Source organism: Pelodiscus sinensis, chromosome 2 (assembly GCF_052426305.1).
Source record: "Pelodiscus sinensis isolate ZL-2025 chromosome 2, ASM5242630v1, whole genome shotgun sequence".
Lineage (NCBI taxonomy): Eukaryota > Metazoa > Chordata > Testudines > Trionychidae > Pelodiscus > Pelodiscus sinensis.
The window spans coordinates 116,411,511-116,431,708 of NC_143053.1; the positions used below are offsets into that span (position 1 = coordinate 116,411,511).

Here is a 20,198-nt window from a genome sequence, read left to right on the forward strand (position 1 = left end):
CTTCCACCTCCAATGAGATGATTTAACTTTATTGGCAACAGACTTAGGCAACAAAGCAGCATTCACACTTTCCCTTGCCATGGCAAAACTTTTGTCATTCAGGTTTGGGGTTTTTTTAAGCATCTGTGAATGACAAAAGTTTTGTTGATGAAGTAAGTACAAGGGTACACATAGCGTCAGACCCTAACATTCAGACACAGAGACAGGGTAAACCAACTCCCAACATAACCAGAAGCGAGTCTGAGAGAAACATCAACATAAATTGTGTCATATACAAGTAAATAAAAATTTGCCACTAGTCTTTCTGAAGTTAATAGCAAAACTCACACTGATTTCAACTGGTGCAGGACCCAAGCTAATGCAGTCACACTAATCAGATAATCATAATTCTATTTTTCTTTTATTTTAATAGTCTTTTATTATATGTCTGAAAAACATACCAGACTAATTTCTCCAGTTATTCCTGTTTGAAGCAGGGTAATTCACATAACAGTTATATAATATTACTTAAACTCCTTTGATTAAGAATATCAAAACATATCTGGAAAAATAGGTCAAAATATAACATTTCATGGTTGGGTAAAACAGCAGCAGTTAAAATGAATAACTTACCCTGAATTAACATCCTTTTCCAAACACTTCAAGTTTTAGTTCAGTAAATTTCCTAGACCACTGTTTCTCAACTAGTGGTACGAGTACCTTTACGGGTATTCAAGAGAAGTCTTGGGGGTAAGTCAATACAACATAACTGAAATTTGGAGAAAACTGAATTTTTGTTTTAAGTTTTACAGCACTTTATTATTTTTGTACTTTTTACACTCAAAAATTTCATCACCCACCCAGCTACAATTAAGTTGTTTAAACAAATGTGTTGCAATGGTAGAAAAAAAATGTTGTATGTCTGAAATGTTGTATGTTGTAGGTACTGGGGGTACTTATAATTTTTTTTGAAGGAGTACTTTATAAAAAAAAAGGTTGAGAAACACTGTCCTAGATAATGGCAATCCTCAAGAAACAAATTCATTTGAGAAAATAAGAAATCCAGGATTAAGCAACGTACTCTACAAAGGTCATTGCAAAAGGGAGGATTGGTTTTGTCAAACATTAAGCACTATTACCAAAACAATCAGATTAGAAACCTAATAGAAAACAACAAATCCTAATTATCACTCCACAAAAACAGAACAGATTAGGCCTCTATCCCGTGTGTTAGCTCCCCTATTGAAAATTGTACAATATTAAGCTTTTATCCTTGATGTTACACAATTAACCCCAATAGATTCTATATTTCACATTCACAATATGAGATTTTCCTAATAAGAAGTAGGGATGTGAACGACTAGTCGACAAGCCGATTAGCCTGTCGACTATCTGATAAGCATTTGCTTGTTGACTAGTCGCTTACCCCCATTTCTTGCTGCCTCTATCAGAAGGAGACAGCAAGGGGAGAGGCAAAAGGAGGGAGTAATTCAAAGCGGCAGCGCCGCGTGTAGCTTGGGGCCAGATGCTAGGCTCAATGCGGCGCTGCTGCTTTGAAACGCCATGTGCAGCCTGGGCCCAGCTGGGGTGTCCCCAGGCTGCATTTCAAAGTGGCAATGGTGCGGAGAGCCCAGGATCAGCTAGGGACTCCCCAGCTGACCCCAGATTAGATGCGGTGCTGCCAGTATGAAACACCATGAGGCACCTGAGGCCGGGCTCCCTAGTGTTTCAAAGTGGCAGTGTCGCATGGAGCCCAGGGTCAGCGGGGGAGTCCCCATCTGACCCCAGGCTCCATGGGTGCTTTTGCCTTTAAGTGTAGCAACAGCCTATCAACTAATCGAATAGTCAATGCATCAACTATTCAATTAGTCAATTACATAATATTTAACATCCCTAATAAGAAGCATGACTATTTCCCTCCGAGAACAAATACATTGTTGAATGAACTTATATAACTGTCTTTGCATAATGTATGGTATATCATTTTTTAATGTAAATCTGGTATTCTCCTGCTGTCTTGTGATCACCAGGGAAAAGGTGAAAGCAAACGTGAAGAACAAATGTTTCCCTTTTTTTAACCTTTTGCATAAGAGGTAAGAACAGCATTCTGGTCCTGTAAGTAGCAACAAGAACACAGTGCGGTTGAGTGTGATGCATGACACCATGAGGATAATCACAGGCAGACAAATCTAGAAACAAAATGCTAAGAATCACACACACACACACACACACATATACACAAATTTCTGTGTGCCCTATAAACACCAAGTATACAATCACTATACATTAGTCTTCACTGTAAATCCCTTTGGTTACTTTGGAATGATGAACACCCAAGGAACCTATGCAGGCAGCAAAAATAGCCAGCAGATGGTTTTAAATGAGAAGAAAGACATGTGACTAACTCGTATGAGAGAAATAAAAATAAAATGGGAGCACTGCCATGGTCCCTCACAATGGTTATCATTTCTGTAGAGCCACCTGGAAGTGTTGCAGGCTTACTTCTGAATGCCAAAACGAGCAGTGCCCATCTGGCTAACCCTAATAAATTTCTTTCCTTCCTTATGAGAATATAAAAGAGTGGAGTTCCCTTAGCTCTACTCACATGCTTTCAGCAGATCTATTTGTTTAAAATATTTGTAAGGGTCATGCAGGGCTTCACAATAATTTTCTTTAAGTACAATAGAATCATAGAATCATAGAACTATAGAGCTGGAAGAAACCTCAGAAGGTCATCAAGTCCAGCCCCTTGCTCTACACAGGACCAATCCCAACTAAATCAACCCAGCCAGGGCTTTGTCAAGCGGAGACTTATGTTAGTTTACATATGGAAGCTGCATCAGAACATATCAGATCAGTAGCAATAATACTTAGTAATTGTAGGAAGCATCAACATTTTACTTTCTCAAAACAGAATTTGGACTTGTATTTCCAAAATGACCACAGGAGAATAGGATTAGCCATTTCAAAGGACTAATGGTAATTTCCTGCACTACTAAATAGGATGAGGAAATCTGCCACATTTAGGAAGAAGGATGGATCATGTACAAACAAGGGAAAGAGTAAGTCCATCAGAATTTATTGTTACTCAGTTCTCTACATTCCCTGCCTCCTGTAAATCTAAGAAAAATTGATGGTACAATATAAAACTATATCTTTCTCCCAAGCAGCTTTCACTTGGACAACCATCACTCAAATAGAAGATGACCATAAATGTCATTGATCTTAATGAATCACAGGTGTTACTTTTCCACAAAGATAAAATGTGTTTTTCAACAAATTTTTCTTGAGTGTTGGACACAAATATATTTTTCACTGATTTTTAAACATGTACCATATACCCTCTGTTTCCATTATATTTATCAACACTGCAAGGATGTTTCAAATCATGATTAGTGCTAAAGTTTTCCTAGGTCTTCCTGAGAGAACTCAAGTAAAGTAAATCTTTACAATATGTGGTCTTGTTCTAAAAAGATGCCTGGTTATTATAGCCTCTTCCCCAACTATCAGACATACAACTCCTTTCTGAGTAAAATGTTAAGTTTAGGATCTTCTCTTGATTAAATCAAAGGCAAAACTCCCACAGACTTCAGTAGTGCATGGTCAAATCCTCACTACATTAATATTAAGAGTGTGTCTTTGTCCCTTAACTCAGATATAATATTTTGGCACTAGGAAATGCAAAGCTACCAGGAGTGGACAAGTCATATTAATTAAAGCACAGATCTACCAAACATTCTATTTACAAGAGCTGGTTATAAACAGATCTTTGTGGGATAGTAGGTTTTGTTTGTTTTTCCTTTCCAAAATAGCTTTTCTATAACAGTTTACATTTTCATTGAAAAACCCCAAACCTGAAAATGTTTCAGTTTTTGACCAAAAAGGCAGAGAGAGGAAAGAGGAGTATGAGGGCTAACTGGGCAACTCCACAGGGATGACTTTTCCACTTGGGACAAATTGCATTTCTGAAAGAGATTACAGTGGGAGAGAAATCTATGCTCAAACTGTACTGAATTTGTTCCATTAACTAATTAAGGTACTAATAATCACTGAATAACTGAAATATCTTTTATTATTTTCATTAGTTAATTCCAAAGCACATTATAAAGGAAGGTAAGTATATCTTTGGGGAAAACTTGAAAAGGCAAATAGGACCTGACTCCAGTCCCACTGGAATTTGGGTGCCTAACTTCCATTTGTGCCTTTGAAAATCTCCTGCATCTCTATCCCACAGCTGGAGAAACTGAAGCATGCAAAGATGAAATAGGAAAAACGTAAAAAACAACAAATAGTCTAGTAGGACCTTAAAGGCTAACAAAATATGTAAATGGTATCATGAGCCACGAAAGCTCATGATACCATCTACATGTTTTGTTAGTCTTTAAGGTGCAACTAGGCTATTTGTTGTTTTTTTATGTTTTCCCTGTTACAGACTAATTTGGTTGCCCCTCTGAAAAGATGAAATAGTTTGCCAAGGTAATACATTAGATTGGTGACAGAGACCAGAAAAGAACATAGGTCTCCTGATTCGTGCTGTATTGGCTTTTCCATTTGGCCACATCATCGCACAATAGGTCATTAATACTTATAAGCTCACTTCGGCAGCCACTAGAACTCCAGTGAATTAAATAACAATTAAATTTAAACATACTTTTGTTTTGTTTTATTCTCATCTGAAACTCAAGTTCTCCCTTGTTTCTCTACCCCAGTGGTTCCCAACCTTTTTCGTACAGCCAACCGGAAAACCCACTCAAAATTTTTTGGCAGAGTGGTAATGTTTTATTTGCATATTCATAGGGACATAATTCAAAATGACCTTAGCAAGTTAGAGAACTGGTCAGAGGTAAACAGGATGAAGTTTAATAAAGAGAAATGCAAAGTGCTCCACTTAGGAAGGAACAATCAGTTCCATACATACAAGATGGGAAGCGACTGTCTAGGAAGGAACATGGCGGAAAGGGATATAGGGGTCATAGTGGACCACAGGTTGAATATGAGTCAACAGTGTGATACTGTTGCAAAAAAAGCAAATATGATTCTAGGTTGTATCAACAGGTGTGTTGTAAGCAAAACTCATGAAGTCATTCTGCCGTTCTACTCTGCACTAGTTAGGCCTCAGCTGGAGTACTGTGTCCAGTTCTGGGCGCCACATTTCAAGAAAGATGTGGAGAAATTGGAAAGGGTACAGAGAAGAGCGACAAGAATGATTAAAGGTCTAGAGAACATGACCTATGAAGCCAGGCTTCATGAACTGGGCTTGTTTAGTTTGGAAAAAAGAAGATTAAGGGGGGACATGATAGCGGTTTTCAAATATCTAAAAGGGTGTCACAAGGAGGAAGGAGAAAATTTGTTCCTCTTGGTTTCTGAGGACAGGACAAGGAGTAATGGGCTTAAAGTGCAGCAAGGGAGGTTTAGATTGGACATTAGGAAAAAATTCCTAACTGTCAGGGTGGTCAAATATTGGACTAAATTGCCAAGGGAGGTGGTGGAATCTCCCTCTCTGTGGAGATATTTAAGAACAGGTTAGATAGACATCAGTCAGGGATGGTGTAAGACAGAGCTTGGTCCTGCCTTGAGGGCGGGGGGCTGGACTCGATGACCTCTCGAGGTCCCTTCCAGTCCTATGATTCTATGATTATGCAAATAATAAATATGCAAATAAATTGTTACCAGTCCGCCCAAAGCCCTGGCCCCCAGAGCCTCTGCAAATAGCCATCTTCAGCTCTGGCAGGGCTGCCACAGCTGAAGCCAGCTATTCACAGTGACTCTGGGAGGACAGGACTGGAGTACACTCCCAGTGCCAGCCCCAACCCCTAAAGCCCCCCATCCCTACACTACTCCCCAGAACTAGCCACTGACCAGAGTCCCCTGCACCCCCCGTGCCAGCCTCCTGCCCTCAGAGCCCCCCAGTGCAAGCCCCCCATCCCAAACGCCTCAGTGCCAACCTCCCGCCCCTTAGAATTCCCCAACACCAGTCTCCCTCCCCATGCTAGCCTCCTATTTCCAGAGCCCCGCTGCGCTTAATATTCCAGAGCTGCCCCCAGTTCAGTCCGCAATATTATTCCCATCCCCAGAGCCTCCCAGTGCCACCTCCCTGCCTCTTAGAGCTCCCCACCTCCAGAGCTCCCTAGCACTAGCCCCCACCCCAGCAGAGGCGTAGCAAGGGTGTTATGCGCTCGAGGTCAAAAGCAAAATTTGTGTCCCCCCTCCCCCTCCCTGCCACCACGTGACAGGGCCCTGAATCTGGTGCACAGCTGAGCCCGACGGAGCGGGGGACCTTGTACCGTGTCTTCCCCCACCCCCTCCAGTTTAAGGCAGGCATTATCCCACTGTTGAAGAGGGAGGAAGGTCGGGCTGCGGGTGCAGAGGCAGGGAGGAGACTTCAGCAGGCGGTGGTGGATGGACGAGGAGCAGGCGAGTAAAGGTATGATAGAGGGAGCAGATGGGCAACTACCCCCCCCCCCCACATCTCCTTTGCTACATCACTGAATGTAAGAGATTAACTTACCTGTTAAAATAACACTCAGAAAAAACTTTTAAATAAAACTAACACATAACAGGAGAATCGCCTTTGCTTTCTTGAAGCAATAAGTAGCCTAAGGCTGAGGATACATTGCAAGCGAGGCTTTCAGTCTGCCACAAGGACTTTTTCCTTCAGGCTGCTGTGAGATTCTATCCTTAAGTAAAGGAGAGAGGTCTCTCTGAGCTGCTCTTCCAAATTTCACACAAGCCATTCAACTGAAGCCATAGATATCAAGATTCAAGGCCAGCCTCTCCAGATATTCACAATCACAACGTCCAAACTTTTACATGAGAAAGCCATGTTTAATCTCAAGTCTCTGCTATGACTGGGAGATGTGGGTGACCTATAGAAAACACCAGCGTTTTCTTTGGAAAATCCACAACAAAACATGGGGGGGATCGATCATCTCGGTAATGCCAACTCCTTTAGAATTGAGGCTTTGATTATCCAATACCAGTTGACGTAGAGCGGGCACTGTGTGCACATGTCTGATATATTTTTATCAAAACTGCTACCTGCCCAACTTGTCAAAGGAGAAAGGAAAAAGGGAGACCAAAAGGAATGGTTTAGAGCACTGTTTCTCAACCTTTTTTTATAAAGTATTTTTTTTTAATTTATAAGTACCCCCAGTACCTACAATTTTCAGACACACAAAATTTTGTCTACAATTGCAACATATTTGTTTAAACAACTTAATCATATCCCCATCACTCCTTACAAGGTATACTGCCGATGGAGGTCAAGGGGGCAGGGCTATTTTATAAGTAAAGATACTGAGAAATGTAAGTGTCAATACCAAGATGGCAATGTGTATATTATGTATATAATTCTGAATAATAATTGCCAAATGAGACCACTTCCCAACCTGCTTACAAAGCGCCTAATACAATTTAAATTTTAATCTAGGATTGAGCCCAAAACAATCTGTTGATATGACCTAAAAAGATCCAGATAACATTTAGTCACCCTTCAAACATATAAGGGACCAATCAATAAAAGTCCCACTGCCTGGTAGAGGTGATCTTTGAAGAAAATTGGAGAGACTTTGAATTTACTTTTTCTGACAGCAGCACTTTCTCTCACTGAATGTGGGGTCTTCAGCACAGGTTTTACTTTATGTGTCACAATAACACAGAAATGCACTGTTACAGCTAACTCCATTCAGGTCAAATCAACGTGCACCCCAAAGACAGAAGAACAAATCCCTTTAAGCTGGAAGTCAAAACATCTTATCTCTTCAGAGAGCTCACAAACGGTCTTGTTCACCCAGAGACACAAGTCATGACAACTCTCTCTGGAGAGACACAAAACATCCTGCTTCTCGGTGGACGTACCACATGTTTTCATGTGGTATCTTATCATGCTGTTTAAATCGACTGCTTGGATGAGGAAGACTCAGAACGAGTCTGTCCATCATCTACACTGGAGCAACATGGTGATTTACCACGGTGGTAACAGACCTGATCTCTCCGTGGGCTCTTGTGGAGCAGCAGGGAGCCTGCAGCAGTCTCTTGGGGGGAGAGGCCGGGGTGCCTCTATTCCAATGGTTCTCAAGCTTTTTGGCCCGTGGACCACATGACTCAATGTTAACCTTTCCACAGACGGCCAGTTGCTAATGGAAAGCCACCTTTAATTACACAATTATGCCCAAGCCATTTTGCTAATGCTGCAGCTGGGGAGAATGGTTTAATTTCAATTATTAAACAGATTAAATGTTAACTTTCTCGTATTAGTTTATCAAATTTATTTTTAAATAAAGTAAAATATTAATTATGTCCAATACAAAAGGTTTCAATGTTTTCTTTACTTATGGCAGGGGTAGGCAACCTTTTTTAGATCAGGGGCCACTGATCCACAGAAAAATCAGATGGGAACCACACAAGTGAGAAACAAAAACACTCCTCCCAAAACCCCAACCCACACTTAGGTGGCCCCCACCAAGACGCCTCACTCCTCTGGCATTCCAGCCCCAAGGGGCGAGGGGAAGGGACAAGGAGGTCTGAGGTTCAAGGCTTTCCATAAGCTAGATTTGCTTTTCTGATAATTGTATGGACCCCTTAGGTTCTAAAGTGGGGACAAAAATAAGGGATTCAGTCTGTGAGAGAGAGCTACCAATGGGTGGGATAGGGATGGGGTGCAGGATCCGGGAAGGAGGTGGGAGGCAGAAGGGGGCAAGGTCTGGGTGGTAGGAAGGGTGCAGAAGCAGGCTGGATGTAGGGGTGTCTGGCCAGCGAGAGGAAGCAGGAGCAGATTGGGAGTAGGGTGTCTGGCTAGGAGGGAGGGTGCAAGGAGGGGACTTGGGTAGGAGTTGGACCTCCCTGCTCTGGCACCCTCTGGACCTGACTGGTCCCAGATGAGGGATTTTTTGGACCAGGAGAGGTCATTTCAGGGCTCCTGGTCCCCCCCCCTCCCCACTAGGCTTCTTTGAACCTCGTTCCCCTGCAACCCAACTGAGCTGCCCACCCCCACTGGTTCCCTGCACCTCCTCCAAAACCATCCCCCACAATCCAAGGGAGTGCAGCACCAGTTCCCTGCACCCCCTCGCAGCACAGCTGAGCTGCCCTGTTCCCTGTGCCTTCCCCATCCACCTCAGCCCAGTTGAGCCCTGCACTGGTTCCCTACATGCCTCCCCCACAGCACAGCTGAATCCCATTTCCCTGCACCTCCCCCCAAACCCTGCAGAACTGTTGAGCCCAGCTCTGCATTCCTGCCCCTCCCTCCCCTTGAGTCTAGCCCTGATTCAGCTGCTGCTGAAACTGACAAGCAGCGGCTGAATCAGGACGCCTGGGGCAGAGCAGCTGGGGTGCTGCTGGGTTGGTCCAGTAGTGCCCAGAGCGGCGCTGCGGGACCAACCGGCAGCGCCCCAGCTGCTCTGCCCCAGGGTCCACAACAAAAGCCTGGTCTGCTGGGGGGGGGGGGGCACACTAGCTGCGCCCCCCCCCAGCAGACCAGGGACACGGGGAGCAAAGCCGCAGCGGCAGCGGGGTGCCGCGCCTCTGAGGCTTTGCTCTGGCGGCTGTGGCTTTGCTCCCGGTGCCCCTGGTCTGCTGGAGACGGTCCCCAGCAGACCAGGGGCACCGGGAGCAGCTTTTCTCGCCCCGGAGGTCGAGGTGGCGGGACCGCTGCCTGCGAGCTCCGGGGCGAGAAAGCCCCGTTCGTAAGTGTGGAAACGACGTAAGTCGGATCCGCATAAGTCGGGGTCTGCCTGTAATTTCAAAATAGATTTCTAGTGCAGACATGGCCTAAGGTACCACAGTACTAGTCATTGTTTTTAAAGTTACAGACTAACACGGCTATCCCTCTGAGACCCTATAACAGAGTTCTCAACTTTTTAATTCCCCCCTCTATAAAATTCCCTGGCTCACCTGTGCCTTAATAACATTTTTTCAGTAAATTAAACGTTGAAGCAGCATTTGAGGGTTTGAAGCAGAGCAATTGCCCAGGCCCCATGCCATAGGGGGCTCTATGAAGCTAAGTTCCTTGAGTTTTGTCTTCAATCGGGATTCTCCTTTCAGTCCTCAGGGAGTCTAACACTGACCTTGCTCTTTGGTTTACTTTTATTGATTCCCAGAAGCCCACTTACAGCCCCTAGATGGACTCAGACCCTAAAAAAATTTTAAGTTATCACATGTCCTCTAAAATTACTGGAAAAGATAGACATTCACATATCATAGTGGGTTGTCTTTTTATTTTGAAAGATGTCTGCCTCAGAAGTAGCATATGTTCCATGCTATACTGCAGTTGTTAACGTACCTTTTTTAAAAACTAGCTGTCTCCTTAATTCAAACCCAACCACTTATCTTCCAAATGTTGTGTTATGTTGCTCTAGATAATCAAAATAAGAAACAGATAAAAGATTACAACACTATTTAGAATAAATGTAATCAGCTGTCTGACAAATTTTGTATTAGAGGATCTCCTTTTTATCCTTAGGCAAGAACATCACAGTATAAATTATATGTAACTATTAGCATTACTGTTCATAGTATGTACGTTGTTGCTTTGCTCTCAAATAATGTTAATAAAACAGGGAACCATTTCAACATCTTGAGACATGTCTCTTGGTTCTGGGTTGTTTTTTGAGAGATCAGATCTAAGTTCAATATGGAAAATTCCTTAATTATTAAGAAGTGGCCAAAATAAAGTCATATTATTTAGCTGCCCCCTCCTTTAGCATATAATAGTTCCTTGTGTCAGTGAATATTGCCACATGTGACTTACCAGTCTCACTATTTAAGCAGCAAGCAATACAAAAAAAATAGATGTAGATATACACTAACCTACATTTAAAGTAGGCACAGCCTTAGGAGAGCCACACTTGGGACATTTCTAGCTATGTTGTAATATCTTAGGAATATAAATATGTTTCATTATTATATGTATTATACACATACATGGGCATGCACACACTGAAGAATTGCTGAGCAACTTGCTGGAGCAAGAGCGAGGCACGTTCCAGCTACCACCACTGACAATAGGAAAGAACCGAGGAGCATGGCTCTATATTGGATGCCATGGTGGTACTACTTCAGAGGGTACCCAGGCCAACCCTATGGGTAGCTGCCAGGGGGAAATCTTCCAGGAACTGTGCACGTGTGCGTGCAATCACCTGATTGGAATACACATGAACAAACACTTTAAGAACAGTAAGATTCACATACAACACAAGGGGAAAAAACAACTTCATCACACCCTCTCCTGTGAGTGTTCCTGCAGGCAGAGGTGTTTCATCCCAACATTAAGGTCTTCTTTTAAAAGTGTATTAGAAATTAATTTTACTGAAAGCAGGTTTAAATGCTGTTTTTAAACTCAGCTTATCCCCCCGCCCCAGCCCAATGTATATGAAGTAAGGATGTTAAATAACGATTTATTTATTAGTTGATAGAATTTCCATTGACTACTTGACTAGTCTATAGGCACTTCCACATTCCTCCTTTGAAATGTGCAAGAACCCTTGCTGGGGTACTTGTGCATTTCAAAATTGGACCTTCATGTGCAGCCCAGGGCCAGCTGGCCCCAGTGGGGACGGACTCCGGGCTCCATGTGGCACTGTCATGCAAAGTCGGGGCCAGCTGTGGATTCCCCAGCTGATCCTGGGCTCCACATGGCATTTCTCCAGAACCTGGGATCAGCTGGGGACTCCCGAGGCGGCATTTCAAAAGGGATACGGACTCCGTGCAGTGCTGCCATTTTGAAGTACCCCCTTCTCTCCCCCTTTCTGCCTCTATCTGATAGAGGCAGCAGGGGGAGAGGGGAGAAATCGACTAGTCGACTCGTCTATCTGATAAGAATTTGCTTATCAGATAGTCAACTAGTCCTTAACATCCTTAATATAAAGCTATGAAACAATGTTGAGTAAGGTGTAGATGAGCCACACACAGTTCCTTAGGAATTATGAATGGAGTACTGCCAAAAGGATCTAGGGGTCATAGTGGACCACAAGTTAAACATGATTCAACGGTGTGACACTGTTGCAAAAAAAGCAAACATGATTCTGAGATGCATTAAAAGAAGTGTTATGAGCAAGATACAAGAAGTCATTCTTCTGCTTTACTCTGAACTGATTAGGCCTCGATTGGAGTAGTGTGTCCAGTTCTGGGCATCACATTTCAAGAAAGATGTGGAGAAATTGGAGAAGGTCCAGAGAAGAGCAACAAAAATGATTAAAGGTCTAGAAAACATGAGCTATGAGGGAAGATTAAACTAATTGGGCTTGTTTAGTTTAGAAAAGAGAAGACAGAGAGGTCTTGATAGCAGTTTTCAAGTATCTAAAAGAGTGTTAGAAGGAGGAGAGAGAAAAATTGTTCTCCTTGGTCTCTGATGATAGGACAAGAAGCAACGAGCTTAAATTGCAGCAAAGGAAGTTTAGGTTATACATTAGGAAAAACTACCTAACTGTCAGAGTGGTTAAACACTGGAGTAAATTGCCTAGGGAGATTGTGGAATCTCCATCACTAGAGATATTTAAGAGCAAGTTAGACAGACATCTATCAGGGATGATCTATACAGTGCTTAGTCCTGCCGGGGAGGGCAGGAGACTGAACTCAATGACCTCTCAAGGTCCCTTCCAGTTCTATGATTCTATGAATGATTTCCATAAGGTCACCCATCTATGACTGTTGCTGTGTGACTCACCTAGTTTTAAACATGTTGTTGGTTAATCCTCTGTTTAACAAAAGTTCATGTAGCTGAAATATTTATAGTAGTGCACATAACTTGTACTAAACAAATATATAGTCATAATTTTAAAATTAAATTTACTTTGACTTTCTTAACACTATACACGAAGGCTGTAGCGTTTAGCATAATTCCCCACTTTTGATAGTGTGCCTTTTTTATGCTGACTCAGTAAATTGAAAACTAATGCAATTCTAGGTATGTCTTCTCCCATCAACATGCTAGTAATTCAGGCATTTGTCTTCCATTCCTTCTAATGGGAAGTACAGGCATAAAGAACTCTTCATTCCACAAGGAGAAAAATGAAACATGATGACTTATACAAATAGCGTATATACACAGTATGCTGAAGCAAACAGGAGCTGCTTGAAGAATCTTTATTGTAATTCCTATTCCAATCCAAACTGCTAACCAGGAAGAGAAAATACCTTTACAAGGATAAAGGTATTAATCCTAAGTGCAGTAGTCTGTGGCATATTGTAAGAGTTAACCAAGGCAGTTTTTTCCAACTAAGAGTTCATTATGCTCCCTTCCATCAGGATTAGAAATTAGAAGAATATAAAAAGTCGCAAGCAGTAAAATGGCTTTGTCCATGCTCAAACAATCACGATATCTATTTCAATAAAGCTTCAGAGAAGTAGCCGAGCTAGTCCATAACTGGAAAAACGTAAAAAACAACTAATAGTCTACCAGCACCTTAAAGACTAACAAAACATGTAGATAAGTAGGTAGTACCCACAAAAGCTCAAGTTACCATCTACATGTTTTGTTAGTCTTTAAGGTGCTGCTAGACTATTTGTAGTTTTTTAAGTATTTCAATAAAGTCAATCTCAAAGCAATATAAAACTTCACAAGGCAAAATAAAAACAAAATGAAAGACTACTGCTGAATATTTCCAGTTTGTTTCCTTTTATTTCAGTCCTTTTAGTAAACAAACTTATTTGACATATTTCTTACTCAGATCACATTTTATTAGATCTTGCAATTTACAACAGGTAGATGGGTAGTTACGCCTCCACAGAACCCCACTGACATTAATAATGCTTTGAGCCACTTAAAGAATCTCCCTGTATGTTATAAATTGCAGAATCTGAGCCTTAATATGCACTTTTTAAAAATACTTCAAAATTGTGTAAACAATTTTCTATAAGCAAAATGCAAGAATTTCCCATAAAACAGTCCCCAGTTTTAAATTATGACAGGAAAAAAATTGTTACCAAGGATAGAATAGTAGTATTATAAATGTTCTGTTTGGAGTGTTGAAATATTTATTGTGTTTGTATGATGCTATGACCCTATATTTTTATGGAAACATGTCTTTGAATATGAATATGCATAACTCATATATGCTTTACTCAAAGCAGGTCAAGTAACCTATCAGTCAAAAGCCTGTAATTCCCTCAATGTATATATTGTTTTTGTGTGCATATGTCATTCTTGTATGTGAAGATAGAAACACGAAGTGTAAACCTGCTTATTAATCTAGAATTTCTAGAGAAAGTCTTTAGTGGTGCTTAAGAAACTTAAGGCCCTGGTGCTCAAGGCAACACTCTGTAAATGTAAATGGTTTGTTTTTCTATAAGTCTAAATTGTGGATGGTTCCACAAAGACACGTGGTCATACCACCTGGTGCTGGAATCCATCTTTAATTTGGTATTTTTCCATTGGGATGGGGAGCCTTAAAAAAAGGATTCTTTAGGGAAGAAGGTTATTTAACAAATGGGAAACAATCAGTGATCATCATCAGCTGGCCTCTGAAGCTGTCTCCCCACCTTATGGATATACACAAAAAGCTGTTAGACCCAGGCCAGAGAAAAGATCAGCTCTGACTTGAAGGATTTTACCTGAAATAAGAACTAGGATGAGAAATATGATTTATAACAATTTCTCTTAGTGTAATAGGCTCAGCTGGCATGTTTTGTTTATTTCAGATTAGTAACTTGCTTTCATCTGTTTTCACTTGCAATCATTTAAATCCTACTTTTAATTCTTAATAAAAACACTTTTGTTTATGATCAAATCCAGCGTAAATAACTGTTACTGGGAGCAGGGGGACCAGTACCTGCGCTTATCTCTCTTTCATTGATAAAGAGAGCATACTTTACGAGCTTTCTTTGTGTAAAACTTCTTTACAGAGTAAGGATGGATTTATTTGGGGTTTTGGTCTCTTTTGAGGGTTGTGCTCCTGGATGCTTTCGAGACCCTGTAGCTGAGCCTTTCCAGAGCTGTTACCAGCACCTGCGTTACTTCCAGGTAGAAGTCAGAACATGGTACTAGAAATTACACTGTTGAGAAAGGTCTGTCAGGCATTTTATAAAATTATTCAAAGTAAAGTGCCATCTACACTATTAAACAAAGGCCAAGGAAGAATATGGATTGGTCTTACCTGTGTCAATAGGACCAAGTCTTATTCTAATTACATGAAATATGGTTTTATGCATGCATGCAAGCTAGGAATGTTAACTATCAGGTACTTGTGTAAACTTGTAATTGCTGGAAATTTTAGTGGTTACATGTTTACATGCAGGATGCATGAGATAGTGCAGGCAGACAGCAGCCAGTGCTTGTGGGGAGTCAGCTTTTAAGCTGACTCCCTGAGTGCATTGGCTCCCATGTAAGCTTATTGGTTAAACAGGTAATTGACTACACATTGACATCCCTAATGCAAGCTTAAACTGTTATCACATATTATATTGTGCATGCTCCAACTGTTATAGCACGGTCATGACAATATAGTTTTTAAACATATTTAAACACTATCAAACCTAACATGTTAAAGAAGGTTAATATCTCTTTAGTTTTCTCAAAGCCAATGATAAGTTGTACTTCTGGTCTTGTTGTCAAAAGCTATAGAAACGTATGAAGTAATTGCAATACAAATAATAATAATAGTATCCTCTATCTTTTTACCTGCTGTTGAAAAAGATCAGACATCTTTAGTTCCAAGGCTCCCAAAATAGAGGGATTCCAAACAACTTCTAGGGATGTTAACTATTGTGTATAGTGTAAATGTGTAACGAGTGGATTTTTTTAGCGGTTACAGGCTTATAAATGGGGGGGAGGGCAGGTAGGAGCCAGTGCTTGCAGGGAGATGGCTTTTAAGTTGGCTTCCCATGAGCACTAGCTCCGCTTCTCCCCTTCCCCCTCCCCCACTGCCTCTGATAAAGAGGCAGCAGTGCAAAGGGCAGGTGGCTTGAAAGCCGCTTCCCGCATGTACCGGCTCCCTCCCCATGCTGCTGCCTCCGTGGGAGACAGCAGGGAGCGAGGGGGGAAGAGAGAAAGGCAGCTCTACAGAAGCTGGCATACACGGCATACAGAGCTGCCTTAAAAGCTGTCTCCCTGGGCACACTGGCTCCCGCCTGCCCCTATGAGAGGCAGCAGCATGGGGGGAGAAGAGGAGGTGGCTCTGCAAGAGCCAGTGCTCATAGGGAGTTGGCATTTAAGCTGCTTCTCCCTGAACACTAGCTCCCACCTGCCCGCCCCCACACTGCTGCCTCTGATACAGAGGCAGAAATGGAAGGGTGCATGTAGTCATTATGGTTATCAGTTAATTGTGTAAATGACCACACACTAACATCCCTAACAACTGCTTGCCTTATTTGTCCTCAATGTTAGTCCCACATCAACTCTACAAGGCTTGCTAACACTGATCATCTCAGAGAACTCTTCTGTGGCCCTGATGTACTTAGAAAATAAATGTACTTAGTGAAAAATATAAGTAGAACTCATCATACTTTTCTTTCCAAAAAAACTACTGTACTTGGGGAAATTTTCTCATTCCATCCTTGACAAAACATAAATGAAAAGAATACATTTCCAGCCAAGATAAACATTTCTTGCTGGCTGACAAAAGATACAGTAGGCCAAGAAAAGCAAGAAAATAACATCAAAGAATCCCTGCTTTATTATTAATGAAGTTCACTTACTGTCATTATACTTTGGGATCCATATGACACAAGTATAATCAATAAACATTGCAATTCCTTATGTATGAGGACAATCTGAGCTTAAAAAAAAAAAAAGGTAAGATTTGCCTCTTGATTTTTCTTTATAACCATTTGGGGAACCGCAGTCTGTGACATATTTAAGAATCAACTTTCACACAGCCTGCAGGCTCAATCACCAGGGGTTATGCAATGAGAAGTGAGAACAATAAGGCAAGCAGGGTCAAATGAACAGATGAGATAATAAGGAAAAACGTAAATCACTTTAATAAGGAGAAGTCAGACCTTGTAAAGCTTTAAACAGTATTCATTTAAAATCTATAAAAAATTTTACACAAGGAGTCTAGAAAAAAAATCAGAATAAATATGTTTCTCTGTCTTTAGTACAAGTCTTAGTTCAACCAATGGATTTTTTTTCCATTAATTGTAGCTTGAATACAGGCAGTCCCCAGGTTATGCGGATCCGACTTATGTCGGATCCGTACTTACGAACAGGGCTTTTCTCGCCCCAGAGGATGCGGGCGGCGGGACCCCCAGATGCCGCGGTCCCGCCGCCCGTGTCCTCCGGGGCAACAAAAGCTGCTCCGCGTCTCCCTGGTCTGCTGGGGGAGCCCCCCAGCAAACCAGGGAGACGCGGAGCAAAGTCGCGGAGGACGCGGGCGGCAGGACCGCGGCGTGTCTCGGTCCTGCCTCCCGCATCTCCCTGGTCTGCTGGGGGGGGGGGGGCGCAGCTAGTGCGCCCCTTCTCCCCCAGCAGACCAGGCTTTTCTCGCGGACGCCTGTGGTAGAGCAGCTGGGGCGCTGCTGGTTGGTCCCGCAGCGCCGCTCCTCGGCGCTACTGGACCAATCCGGCAGCACCCCAGCTGCTCTGCCACAAGCGTCCTGCTTCAGTTTCAGCAGCGGCTGAATCAGGACGCCTGAGGCAGAGCAGCTGGGTTGGTCCAGTAGCACCGAGGAGCGGTGCTACTGGACCAACCCAGCAGCACCCCAGCTGCTCTGCTCCAGGCGTCCCCACGTCAGCTGTTGCTGAAACTGACCAGCGGCTGACTACAGGAAGCCCGAGGCAGAGTTGCTCTGCCCCGGGCTTCCTGGAATCAGCCGCTGATCAGTTTCAGCAGCAGCTGACATGGGGACACCTGGGGTAGAGCAGCTGGGGTGCTGCCGGGTTGGTCCCCGCAGCGCCGAGGTGCGGCGCTGCGGGGACCTACCCAGCAGCACCCCAGCTGCTCTGTCCCAGGCGTCCAGATTCAGCTGCTGTTGAAACTGATCAGCGGCTGATTCCAGGAAGCCCGGGGCAGAGCAACTGGAATGATGGATCTGATTTAGCTGTTCCTACTTAAAAAAAGAGATTGTGGCATCATTGTGAATAGTTCTGCATAGTTCTGCATCTACTATGTGTACAGGAGCCAGCAAAAGCTTCATGTTAGGAATGGGATTAATAAGACAGAAAATGTCTCAAGGCCAGTATATAAATCCATGGTACACCCACACCTCGAATATTATGAGCAGTTCTGGTTCCCCTATTTCTCAGAAAAATCTCAGAAAAAAGGCTACGTCTAGACTGCAAGCTTCTTTCAAAAGAGATCTTCTAAAAAAATTTCTTACAAAAGAGAGCGCATCGAAAAAATGATTTGCTTTTTTGAAAGAGCGCGTCTACACTGATTCGACGCTCCTCACATAAAAGGCCACCTGGAACCACTTCAGCCAGGGCTTTAGGTCACCAGTTGCTTCCAAGTGCTGGTACCATAGTCTTGCAGAGACACACGCTTAAAGGGACCCCCCGGACCTCCCTGTTTCTCTGCTTCTATTGCGTACATCTCTGAGGCACAGCAAAGCTCTCGCAGTGCCTGTTGTGGTTGCCCCGCTTTTTTGGATGCCACAGCTTTTTCCTTTGTGGCATGGAGCCAGAGCTGCCCCAGGGCATGCAATGGCCCCACACGGCCATGCTGCAGCTACTGCAGCACTTTATGCCAGCTGCCTTCCTGCTCCTGACCGAGCTCAACCCCGAGCTCCTTCTTGGGACCCTCTCCCTGGGTTCGGAAGCTACATTCTGGCAACCACAGCCCACAGTGGAGAGGCGTTTTTGGAGGCTAGACACCAGTTCTGACACGTGGGACTGGCTGACATGACCAGCAGTGGCTCCAAAACTTCTGCATGCAGAAGGCCACCTTTTTGGAGCTGTGTGCCTAGCTTGCCCCTGCCCTCTGGAGACGCGACACCCACCTGCAGCCCGTCATCCTCCTGGAGAAGTGGGTCTCAATAGCCCTCTGGAAGCTCACCAACAGTTATGGGTCGGTGGGCAACCAATTCAGTGTGGGGAAGCCCACCATCAGGGCCCTCCTCATGGAGGTGAGGCATTCTCGGGCTGCAGTCCCTTCACAGGGGGAGGAGGGAGAGTTCCAGGAAAAGAGGGACCCTCGGGAAAGAGGAGTTGGGGGTTGTGGGGGGTGGAGTGGGGGGAAGTCCCGTCCCCAGGGGGTTGTGCTGTCCTGCCCTCACACAGCCCTGCTGCTGAGAGAGTGGCCTCATAAGAGGTGTCTCCTGGGGTGTTTGGGGGGGAGGAGATGGGAACGGGATGGGCACCTTCCAACGGCTCAGGCACTCCATCTCTCATTCTTTCTTTTATGTGTTTGTTTGTCTCCTTCTGCAGGTAGTGAGGGACATCAACTCCATCCAGCCACAGAGGGTCATCCGCCTGGGAGAATTGGACCCCATTGTGGCCGGATCTGCTGCCCTGGGGTTCCCCAAATGCGCTGGAGCCCTATATGGGATCAACATACCGATCCGCACACCTGAGCATCAAGTGGCCCAGTATATTAATAGGAAGGGCTACTTCTTGATGGTGCTGCAGGTCCTGGATGACCACCATGGACACATCACAGACATTTTTGTTGGATGGTTGAGCAGGGCACATGATGTCTGCATCTTTTGGAACTCTAGCTTATATGGGAAGCTGGAGGCGGGTACATTCTTCCCCCACCGTGAATTAGCAGTTGGGGACATGCCGATGCCATTGTTCATCGTGGGCGACATGGTGTATCCCCCTCATGCCGTGGCTCGTGAAGCCTTATACTGGATACCTGGACCCCAGCAATCGGCCATTTTTCTGACAAAACTCTGTAGTATAGACATACCCAAAGAATGAGATCTGCATGCTCTATCTGTCGAAAGTAGATCATGAAATCTACAAGGAAGGGCCTCTGTCTTCTTTTGTTTTTTTTTTAATTTAATGGCTCCCACTGACAGTCGTTAATAAATTAAAATCCAAGTCTAGACAAATATGCTTTACAATGAAATTAAAAGAAAAAGCTATAACCCAACAAATAAAAATAAGTAAAATTAAATAATTTTTTTTATTGTAAACATGGGTTAAAAATGTACAAAACAAACTCTTGATTATTTGCATCTGATTTTGTTTATTCTAGAAAACAGAGAGCCATCCCAAGGCAACATCTCCAAAAGAGATAAAAGGAAATAAGTGTGCAAATCACTTGCATAAACATTGTAAGTTATAGGTAAGAAAAATTCTAAGAAGAAAAGACAAACAGAACAAGTATAACGCCAAACACTGACAT

The 20,198-nt window shown here is 43.3% G+C and overlaps 1 protein-coding gene across 5 annotated transcripts in view; it reads right to left on the reverse strand.

Annotated features, from left to right (window-relative positions):
* Positions 1-20,198, reverse strand: part of FARS2 (phenylalanyl-tRNA synthetase 2, mitochondrial) — a 393,359-nt gene that overhangs the window by 357,000 nt on the left and 16,161 nt on the right. The gene's annotated exons all lie outside the window — the stretch shown is intronic.